Source organism: Rattus norvegicus, chromosome 16 (assembly GCF_036323735.1).
Source record: "Rattus norvegicus strain BN/NHsdMcwi chromosome 16, GRCr8, whole genome shotgun sequence".
Lineage (NCBI taxonomy): Eukaryota > Metazoa > Chordata > Mammalia > Rodentia > Muridae > Rattus > Rattus norvegicus.
In genome coordinates, this window is record NC_086034.1 from 24,865,755 (window position 1) to 24,877,958 (window position 12,204).

The window sequence follows — 12,204 nt, forward strand, 5'->3', positions numbered from 1 at the left end:
ACACACACACACTCAGAGAGAGAGAGAGAGAGAGAGAGAGAGAGAGAAGTGGGGGGGGCAGTGCTTGCTCCCATGGTTTGCTGAACCTGTTTTCTTATACAATTGAGGCCCATCCACCCTGGAGTACCAACATCTAGGACCACCACCTACAATTACAGGGGACATTCTACATTAATCACAAGAAAATGACCCACAGACTTCCTTCAAGACAATGTGATGGAGAAGATACCTCTACTCTGATTCAGTCTTCCCAGATTATATGTAGATTTATGGAAAGTTCATTAAATTCAACCAGCACAACATCCTCCAAGGCTCAGGTACTGTTGTTGAAGAGGGAGTCAGAAATGATATAAGAACAAACTTTGGGGAGACGTGCTGTGAAACTAGGTCTTCTGGATGTGACAAAGTAATGACAGTCATGAATCCAATACAGGTGTTTTCCTGAAAACACCCTACACAAGAATGGGGCATCATGGGGCTGGGGATTTAGCTCAGTGATAGAGCGCTTGCCTAGCAAGCACAAGGCCCTGGGTTTGGTCCCCTGCTCTGAAAAAAAAAAAAAGAATGGGGCATCACCATCATCTCAGGTATTTGGAGTGGTTCATAAAGCCCCCATTAATGGCCACTTCTTGAGGGAGCAGGATAAAAGTTTTACAAAGGAAAGAAAGAAAGAAAGAAAGAAAGAAAGAAAGAAAGAAAGGGAGAGAGAGGGAGAGAGAGAGAGAGAGAGAGAGAGAGAGAGAGAGAGAGAGAGAGAGAGGGAGGAAGAAAGTTAGGTTTCAACTGTCTTTTCTCTTTGGCAACTAATAACACATGACTTGGTAATATGAGTAGTTTTTCAGAGTAGGGTTAAAGAGAGATTGTAGGGCGCCCTCCTGTGGTGAACAACGGTACTGCGCATGCGCAGGTTTTGCACCTGGAGTCAGTTAGCCGGGACGGTACCATGCTAGTGAGGTGATTCATTCTCCGCCAATCCCTGAAGGACAATTAGCCACAGCCTGTTGTGTATATAAGGCGAGTGCTTTGCCGCTCGAGGTCCCCGTATCAGCAAAGAGGTGGTCCTGCAATAAAGGTTGTTGAGAAGAATCCGACCGTGTTGCGTCTTCCTTGCTGGCCGAGGCAGGCAAGACAATTGGTGGCCTGTGCGGTGACCCGAGGACAATCTCGTGGATTCAGAACTCTTCAAGTTCAGGACGGTGACGTCAGTAAATTCCCGGATAAGGGACCATAAGGTTCTCTGGAGGTAAGCAGAGAAGATGAAAGCCTTGCTATAGAAACCGAAAGGTTTGTAAACTATGGCAATGTTGTTTCCAATGGATCCTTTGTGGATAGGGCTTGTACCTCTTTTTGTTTCCTTTTTTCTTTGTGTGGGATAGAGAAGCCACGGAGGGCAAGCTTAAGCCCTGACCAAAACCTCTTTGGCGAATGGTTCGTGCCTGCTTAGAGGATAAACGACGTGAGGAAGCCGTTAGAGCCATTAGGACAGGTCAGAGGGTCCTTGCAGAGCAACAAGAAAGTATGTCGGAGGGAGAAAAGTTCTCGAAAGAAAAAAAGAAAAGAAAAGGAGATAAAAGGAACAGAGAGAAGGTAGAGATAAAAAAAAAGAGGATAATCAGAACCAGGAAACAAATAAGATATATTCTTCTTTAAAAGCCTTGACCTTAGAAATGTCAGATGATTCAGAGCTTAGTGAGGATGATGAGGCTGATCTCGAGGAAGAGTCTGCTCAGTGTGAGAGGGAGAGATATGATCCAGACTGGCCACACGCTAGTGCCACATGGCAACAAGGCGGACAATTAGACAAGAAAGCGGTTATACCAACAGCACCTCCGTATAACCCTCAATATAAAAGCATGGTGAAGCCTACAAAAGCTACTTCTTTTGCCCAGAGGTGTGGAAAGAGATGGGATTAAGTTTTCCAGTGTTTCTGGATGCTAATGGGCATTGATATCATGAACGTGTTGACTTTAAGACTATAAAGAAATTGGCAGAATCGGTCAGAACCTATGGGGTGAGTGCAGCTTTTGTTGTGGCTCAAGTTGAGGCTATTGCTAGGTATTGCCTCACCTCTTGGGATTGGGGGAGTCTGGCTAAAGCCTGCCTCTCCTCAGGTCAATACTTAGATTGGAAATCTTATCTTTTTGAATATGCTAATACTCAGGCCACCATTAATCTAGCCTCAGGAGTAGACCCTCAGAGACATTTGGATGCTGACATTGCTATTGGGTCTAGGGAGATTCACTCTGCACCAGACTGGTTATCCAGAACAAGTATATAGTCAAATTAATGAAATAGCCATCAAGGCATGGAAAGCACTGCCTAATAGGGGTGCAGTCTTCGGGAACCTTACCAAGGTTCTGCAAGGACCCACAGAGCTGTTTTCAGACTTTGTAGCCTGCATGGTAGAGGCTGCTACCAAGATCTTCGGAGACCCTGATACAGCCATGCCTCTCATTAAGCAGCTAGTGTATGAGCAATGTACAAAAGAATGTAGGACTGCTATAAACCCATACTAACACAAAGGTTTAGAAATTTGGATGAAAGTCTGCAGGGAACTGGGAGGACCATTGACTAATGCTGGCCTAGCGGCAGCTGTGATACAGTTAGGAAAAACTGCCACCACGGATACCTGTTTCAAATGTGGCCATAAAGGGCATTATCGAAGACAGTGTCCTGAAAGGAATAAGGGGAGAATTAGTGATAGACCTAAGCAGCCTGGACTATGTCCACAGTGTAAGAAGGGAAGTCATTGAGCAAATGAGTGTAGATCTGTGAAGGACTTGGATGGCCGACCCCTAGCGACAGGATGTGGTGGTGCACGGCCAAAAAACAGACAACGGGGCCCACGTCCCCAGGGCCCTCAAATATATGGGGCACTGCAGGGCGACAGACAGGGACAGGACAATCAGAGGCCTTGGCCTTTCCTTCGCCACCCAAAGGACCGAGGAGAGCCACTAAAGGCTCCGCAGGACTGGACCTTCACTCCACCACCAGACTCGTACTAACCCCCCAAATGGGAGTGCAGCCTGTAGACACAGATTTTAGAGGACCCCTCCCTAAAGATACAGTTGGGCTATTGTTGGGATGCTCCTCCTCTGCCCTGAAGGGTTTACAGATTGTGCCCGGAGTAATTGACCCTGATTATTTAGGCACAGTAAAAGTCCTGGTAGCCTCCCCCTAGGGAATTACTGCAATTTCCCCTGGAGACAGAATCGCTCAAATGCTGCTTCCGCCTAGCTTGCATAAGTGCTTTCCTGCTGAAAATAGAATCAGAGGGGACAGGGGCTTAGGATCTACAGGCTCCCGATTTGCCTTTATCTCATTGGAACTGGGTGATCATCCAATGTTAACATTGACTGTAGAGAGACAATCATTCCTTGGCCTGTTGGACACTGGAGCAGATCATAGTATTATCTCTGCTCATGACTGGCCACCTAGGTGGCCTACGCAAACATCATCTCAGGCCCTACGTGGTCTAGGGTATGAAATGGCTCCTTTTATAAGCTCCAAAGAATTGACATGGGAGGATACAGAAGGGAGATCAGGAAAGATTACTCCCTGTGTTATAGACATTCCCGTGACACTGTGGGGCAGAGATGTTTTGATAAGTCTAGACATGAGACTGACTAATGCTTACTCCCTGCAAGTTAAGGATATAATGGCGAAAATGGGCTACATGCCTAGAAAAGGTCTGGGAAAAAATTACAAGGACGAGTTGACCCAGTACTGTCAAAACAAAAACAAAACAGGACGGGTCTGGGTTTTTCCTAGGGGCCATTGAGGGAGGAATACCCATTACTTGGAAAACAGAGGAGCCTGTATGTGTTCCTCAATGGCCTCTATCCTCTGAAAAATTAATTGCTGCTGCCGAATTAGTATTTGAACAATTGCAATTAGGACATATTAAACCATCCAGATCACCTTGGAATACACCCATATTTGTTATTAAGAAAAAGTCAGGAAAATGGCGATTATTGCAGGATTTAAGAGCTATCAATTCTCAGATGCAAACAATGGGTCCCATACAGAGAGGTTTGCCATTACTCTCCAGCATCCCTGCCGATTGGCCTATTATTATTATTGATATTAAAGATTGATTTTTCTATCCCTCTTGCTCCACAAGATAGCCTGCTATTTGCCTACTGAGTCTAGAAAAGGGCTGCTGATTCCACAGATAGGCAACAGCTTTAAAAACAGCTCCCACTCCATGTTTGGGGCCCATAATGAAGACTGAGCTACATATCTGCAGCATATGTGTGGGGGTCTAGGACTACTTCATGTATGATCTTAGGTAGGTAGTTCAGTCTCTGAGAGGTTCCGTTTACTTGATTCCTGGTATTCCTGTGTAGTTGCTATCCTCTTCTGGCCCTCAGTCATTCTGCCAAGTGTCCCATAAGAGCCTCTGAACACAATATTTGGCTGTAGGTTTCTAAATCTGCTTCAGTCAGTGCTTGGTGGAACCTATCAGAGGAAAGTTAAGCTATTCTCCTGTCTCCAAGCATAACAAATTATCGTTAATGGTGTCAGAGACTTGTACTTGCCTGTGAGATGGGTCTAAAGTTGGGCCTCTTGTTGGATGCCCATTCTCTCAGTCTCTGTTCCATCTTGTCCCTGCCTTTCTTGCAGGAAGGATAAATTTGGGGTCACAAATTTGTGTCCTCTTGTGTGTTGGTGTCCTTATTCTTCTACTGGAGTTTCTACCTGACTATAGAAGGCAGCTTCTTCATCTTCCATATCCCCACTGCTATGAGTATCAGGTAATGTCACCACTGTTTGTCCTGAGAACTTTTCCACCCCAGGTGTCTGATACATCCTCAGGAGGACCTCATTCAGCAAACACACACATACACAGAGACACACACACACACAGGCACACACACACGCACACACACAGGCGCACACACAGAGACATACAAACAGATACACACAAGCATACACACAGAGACATATAAACAGATACACACACAAACACACCATGTCTGCTGTAGATTTCCATTTATTCTCTGGGCTCTGTGACCCTGTTTTATGTTTCACCTCATATGTGATACTGAATCCCTTCCCCATTCCTTTTTCTATACTTCTCTTACACAGTGCCCTCCCTCCATCTTTCTCCTATTACTCTTTTACTCCCCCTCCTTGTGAAAAGCATGCATTCTCTCTTGAGCCTTCCTTGTTGTGTAGCATCTCTGGGTCTATAGAATGCACTGAGAGTGTTTTGTATTTTATTGCTAATATCCACTTATAAATAAGTACATACACTGCATGTCTTTTTAGGTGTGGTTACCTAATTGAGGATGACATCAATTTCCATCCATTAGTTTTTCATACCTGAATAGTATTCTACTGTGTAGATATAACGCATTTTCTTTATCTATTGTTTGTTTGAGGAGCATCTGGGTTATCTCCAGTATCTGGCTATTATGAAGAAAGCTGCTATGAACATAGTTGAGCAAGTGTCTCTGTTGTGTACTAGGTTATCTTTTGGGAATGTACCCTAGGTATTTTTTTTTACTAATTATTTATTTATTTTTTTTTTGGTTCTTTTTTTCGGAGCTGGGGACCGAACCCAGGGCCTTGCGCTTCCTAGGCAAGCGCTCTACCACTGAGCTAAATCCCCAGCCCCACTAATTATTTATTTTTTATCATTCCATATTTATTCACCTCTTGGTCCTCAACCTCCCAGTGTTCCATATTGCATACCTCCCTCCCCTTGCAATCACCCTCCCTTAACTTCTCCACAAGAACATTCCCATTCCATGCACTCCACCCAACCCGTAAAGTTCCTGGGAATTCTAGTCTTTGAGGATTAGGTGCATCCTCTCTGACTGAACACAGACCTGGGAGTCCTCTGCTGTATGTGTGTTGGAGGCCTCATCTCAGCTGCTGTATACTACCTGGTTGGTGATCCAGTGTCTAAGCAATCTCAGGGGGGCTAGGTAATTGAGACTGCTGGTCCTCCTCCAGGGTTACCCACCTCCTTCGCTTCCTCCAGCTTTTCTCCAATTCAACCAGAGGAGTCAGCAGCTTCTGTTCACTGGTTGGGTGCACATAACTGCATCTGACTCTTTCAGCTGCTTGTTGGGTCTTTTGAGGAGCAACCATGATACATCCCTTTTTGTGAAAGCTCCATAGCTTCAGTAATGGTTTCAGGTCTTGGTGCCTCCCCTTGAGCTGGATCTCACTTTGGGCCTTTTGCTTGACCTCCTTTTCCTCAGCTCCTCTCCATTTCCATTCCTGCATTTCCTTCAGACAGGAAGAAATATGGGTCAGAGCTTTGGCTGTGGGATAGCTACTCCATCCCTCACTTGATTCCCTGTCTTCCTGGGGAAAAGACAGGTGGACTCAAAAAGTTCAGTCTTTTCACAGTAGGGCCTTTCATCTAGGGTACCCCATTTGAGACCAGAGAGTCGTTCACTTCCCAGGTCTCTGGTATATTCTAGAGGGTCTTCTCAACCTCTGTCCTCCCAAGTTCATCTGTTTCAATGTTTTCTGCTGTACCTCAGGGCTTCAGATCATGATACCAGATCATGACCCTCCCAACCTCATTCCCTCCCAGTACCTCCCTCCCTCCCCCTTGTGATTGCTTTCTGTTCCCTCCCAAGTGGAACTGAGGCTTCCTCACTTGAGCCCTTAGTTTGTTGACCTTTTTGAGTCCTGTGGACTCTATGGGTATTCTGTACTTTTTTATTTTGGCTAATATCCACTTATTAGTGAGGACATATTGTGCATGTCCTTTTGGGTCTGAGTTACTTCACTCAGGATGACATTTTCTAGTTCCATCCACGTGCCCGAAAAATGCAGAATGTCCTCATTTTTAATAGCTGGTTAGTATTCCATTGTGTAAATGAACCACATTTTCTTTATCTATTCTTCTCTCTTGGAACATCTGTGTTGTTTCCAGGTTTCAGCCATCACAAGTGAAGCAATTATGCACATAGTGGAATATGTGTCCCTGTGGCAGGCTGGAGAATCTTGGGTATATTCCCAAGAGTAGTATTTCTGCATCTTTAGGTATGTCTATTTCCAATTTACTGAGCAACCTCCAAATTGATTTCCAGAGTGGTTGTACCAGTGTGCAATCCCACCAGGAATGGAGGAGAGTTCCTCTTTCACCACATCCTCACAAACATCTGTTGTTAATTGAGGTTTAGATCTTAGATATGCTGAGTGGTGTAAGGTGGAATCTCAGGGTCACTTTGATTTGCATTTCTCTGATCAATAATGAATTTGAACATTATTTAGGTGTTTCTCAGCCATTCGAGGTGGTACAAATTTTCCTTTTAGCACTGCTTTCATTGTGTGCCATAGGTTTGGGTATGATGTGTTCATATTTTCATTAAATTCCAGAAAGTGGTGGTTTTTTCATCCCAGACCAAATGATCATTAAGTAGAGAGTTGTTCAGTTTCCAAATGTATGTGGGTTTTCTCTTGCCTTTGCTCTTATTAAAGACCAGCCTCAGGCTATTGTGGCCTGAAAGGGTGCATGGGATTATTTCAATCTTCTTGTATTGGTTAAGAACAGTTTTGTATCCAATTATATGTTCCATTTTGGAGAAGATACCATGAGGTACTGAAAAGAAGGTGTATTCTTTCTTTAGGGTGAAATGTTCTGGATATATCTGTTAAATACTTTTGGTTCATAACCTCTATTAGTTTCACTGTGTCTCTGCTTAGTTTCTCTACCAAAGACCTCTCCATTGATGAGACAGGGGTGTTGAAGTCTACCACGATTATTGTGTGGGTTTCAATGTGTCTTTTGAGCTTTACTAAAGGTTTGTTTTTTGTTTTGTTTTGTTTTGTTTTGTTTTGTTTTTGTAAACCCAGCAGGTTAACATTTATTTGAAACTGCTATGAGTGTTTTACATTTTCTTAGTAGTTCAACATAGTAAAGACAATGTGGAAAACAGAATACATGGTTTTGTTTGTTTGTTTGTTTGTTTGTTTTCATCTTTATTAAAATGGGTATTTTTTTATTTATATTTGGAATGTTATTCCCTTTCCCGGTTTCCATGCCAACATCACCATAACCCCTCCCCTTCCCATTCTATATGGATGTTCCCCTCCCAACCCTACCCCAACTATACCCATCTTAGGCATATACCCAAAAGATGCTCCCACATATAACAATGACACATGCTGCACTATGTTCATAGCAGCCTTATATATAATAGCCAGAAACTGGAAAGAACCCAGATGCCCTTCAACAGAGGAATGGATACAGAAAATGTGGTACATCTACACAATGGAATATTACTCAGCTATCAAAAACAATGACTTTATGAAATTCGTAGGCAAATGGATGGAATTGGAAAATATCATCCTGAGTGAGGTAACCCAATCACAGAAAAACACACATGGTATGCACTCATTGAAAATTGGCTATTAGCCCTAATGTTTGAATTGCCCTAGATGCACAGAACACATGAAACTCAAGAGGGGTGACCAAAATGCGAATGCTTCACTCCTTCTTTAAAAGGGGAACAAGAATACCCTTGGCAGGGAATAGGGAGGCAAAGTTTAAAACAGAGGCAGAAGGAACACCCATTCAGAGCCTGCCCCACATGTGGCCCATACACATACAGCCAACCATTTAGATAAGATGGATGAAGGAAAGAAGTGCAGGCTGACAGGAACAGGATGTAGATCTTTCCTGAGAGACACAGCCAGAATACAGCAAATACATAGGCGAATGCCAGCAGCAAACCACTGAACTGAGAACAGGACCTCCATTGAAGGAATCAGAGAAAGGACTGGAAGAGCTTGAAGGGGCTCGAGACCCCATATGAGCAATAATGCCAACCAATCAGAGCTTCCAGGGAGTAAGCCACTACCCAAAGACTATACATTGACTGACCCTGGGCTCCAACCTCATAGGTAGCAATGAATATCCTAGTTAGATCACCAGTGGAAGGGGACTCCCTTGGTCCTGTCAAGACTGAACCCCCAGTGAACGTGATTCTTGGGGGGAGGGTAGTAAAGGGGGGAGGATGGGGAGGGGAACTCCCATATAGAAGAGGAGGGGGGACAGGTTATGGGTCCAGAAACCGGAAAGGGAATAACAATCAAAATGTAAATAAGAAATACTCAAGTTAGTAAAGATAAAAAGTAAAAATCAAAATTGAACAGTGGGAAAAAAACAATAACTTTATGAAAATCATAGGCAAATGGATGGAACTGGAAAATATCATCCTGAGTAAGGTTTTTATTTTTAATGGGAATGCCCTTGCATTCAGGTCATAGATATTCAGAATTCTTAATTTTCTCTTGGGGGATTTTCCCTTTAATGAAATATGAGTGTCTTTGTTCATCATACTTATAACTTTCAGTTGAAAGTCTATTTTATTGTATTTTAGGATGGCAACTCCAGGTTGTTTTTTGAACCCATTCCCTCGGTAGAACTGTTGCCATCCTTTTATTCTGAAATAGTGTCTGTCTACGTTAATGAGGTGTGCTTCTTATATGCAGCAAAATGCTTGATATTGTTTGTGTAGCCCATCACACAGCTTATGTCGTTTTATAGGTGAGTTGAGTTCATTAATATTGAGAGACATTAAAACCAGATGACTGTTGGTTCCTGTTATATTTGCTATTGTAAGTATTTTTTATGTGTTTGGGGTTTTCTCCTTTAGGCTTTGCTGTGAGATGTTTAATATGTTGTCTTTTCTTTGTTATAGGTATCTTCCTTATATTAAACTTTTCCTTACAGGATTCTCTGTTGTCCTGGATTAGTAGATAGATACTGTTTGAATTTAGTTTTCTCCTGGAATATTCTAGTTTCTCCACCTATATTGATTAAGAGTTTTGCTGGGTACAGTAGCCTGGGCTGGCATTTGTGTTCTCTTAGAGTCTGCATGACCTCTGACCAGGCTCTTCAGGCTTTCATAGTCTCTGTTGAGAAGTCTGGTGTAATTCTGACAGGTCTGCCTTTTTATGTTATGTGGCCCTTTTCCCTTGCAGCTTTTAATATTCTTTCTCTGTTCTTTGCATTTAGTGTGTTGAGGATTGTGTGACAAGAAGAATTTATGTGAAGAGAGGGAGGTAAGACCGGTCGAATAAGTGTCGTCCCATCGCCGTGGGGAAGGTACTGTCTAAGGAGGCTTGTTTCATAGGAGAGATCAAGCACTCACTCAGGGAGAGAGGATTAAGAGTGAAGAAAAAGGATTTAATCAAGTTCTTTTTTTTTTAATTAACTTGAGTATTTCTTGTATACATTTCCAGTGTTATTCCCTTTCCCGGTTTCCGGGCAAACATCCCCCTCCCACTCCCCTTCTTTATGGGCAATCCCCTCCCTATCCTCCTCCCCTTGTCGCCCTCCCGCCAACAATATAGTTCACTGGGGGTTCAGTCTTAGCAGGACCTAAGGCTTCCCCTTCCACTGGTGCTCTTACTAGGATATTTATTGCTACCTATGAGGTCAGAGTCCAGGGTCAGTCCATGTATAGTCTTTAGGTAGTGGCTTATTCCCTGGAAGCTCTGGTTGCTTGGCATTGTTGTACATATGGGGTCTCGAGCCCCTTCAAGCTCTTCCAGTTCTTTTTCTGATTCCTTCAACGGGGGTCCTATTCTCAATTCAGTGGTTTGCTGCTGGCATGCGCCTCTGTGTTTGCTGTATTCTGGCTGTGTCTCTCACGAGAGATCTACATCTGACTCCTGTCGGCCTGCACTTCTTTACTTCATCCATCTTGTCTAACTAGATGGCTGTATATGTGTGGGCCACATGTGGGGCTGGCTCTGAATGGGTGTTCCTTTTGCCTCTGTTTTAAACTTTGCCTCTCTATTCCCTGCCAAGGACATTCTTGTTCCCCTTTTAAAGAAGGAGTGAAGCATTCACATTTTGATCATCTGTCTTGAGTTTCATTTGTTCTAGGCATCTAGGGTAATTCAAGCATTTGGTCTAATAGCCACTTATCAATGAGTGCATGCCATGTGTGTTTTTCTGTGATTGTGTTACCTCACTCAGGATGATATTTTCCAATTCCATCCATTTGCCTACGAATTTCATAAAGTCATTGTTTTTGATAGGTGAGTAATATTCCATTGTGTAGATGTACAATATTTTCTGTATCCATTCCTCTGTTGAAGGGCATCTGGGTTCTTTCCAGCTTCTGGCTATTATACATAAGGCTACGATGAACATAGTGGAGCACATGTCTTTTTTATATATTGGGGCATCTTGTGTGTATATGCCCAAGAGAGGTATAGCTGGATCCTCAGGCAGTTCAATGTCCAATTTTCTGAGGAACCTCCAAACTGATTTCCAGAATGGTTGTACCAGTCTGCAATCCCACCAACAATGGAGGAGTGTTCCCCCTCCACATCCTCGCCAGCATTTCCTGTCACCTGAGTTTTTGATATTAGCCATTCTGACTAGTGTGAGGTGAAATCTCAGGGTTGTTTTGATTTGCATTTCCCTTATGACTAAAGATGTTGAACATTTCTTTAGTTGTTTCTCAGCCATTCGGCATTCCTCAGCTGTGAATTCTTTGTTTAGCTCTGAACCCCATTTTTAATAGGGTTATTTGTCTCCCTGCGGTCTACCTTCTTGAGTTCTTTGTCTATTTTGGATATAAGGCCTCTATCTGTTGTAGGATTGGTAAAGATCTTTTCCCAATCTCTTGGTTGCCATTTTGCCCTAACCACAGTGTCCTTTGCCTTACAGAAGCTTTGCAGTTTTATGACATCCCATTTGTCCATTCTTGATCTTAGAGCATAAGCCATTGGTGTTTTGTTCAGGAATTTTTTTCCAGTGCCCATGTGTTCCAGATGCTTCCCTAGTTTTTCTTCTATTAGTTTGAGTGTGTCTGGTTTGATGTGGAGGTCCTTGATCCACTTGGACTTAAACTCTGTACATGGTGATAAGCATGGATCGATCTGTATTCTCCTACATGTTGACCTCCAGTTGAACCACCACCATTTGCTTAAAATGCTATCTTTTTTCCATTGGATGGTTTTGGTTCCTTTGTCAAAAATCAAGTGCCCATAGGTGTGTGGGTTCATTTCTGGGTCTTCAATTCTGTTCCATTGGTCTATCTGTCTGTCTCTGTACCAATACCATGCAGTTTTTATCACTATTGCTCTGTAATACTGCTTGAGTTCAGGGACAGTGATTCCCCCTGATGTCCTTTTATTGTTGAGGATAGTTTTAGCTATCCTGGGTTTTTTGTTATTCCAGATGAATTTGTAAATTGTTCTGTCTAACTCTTT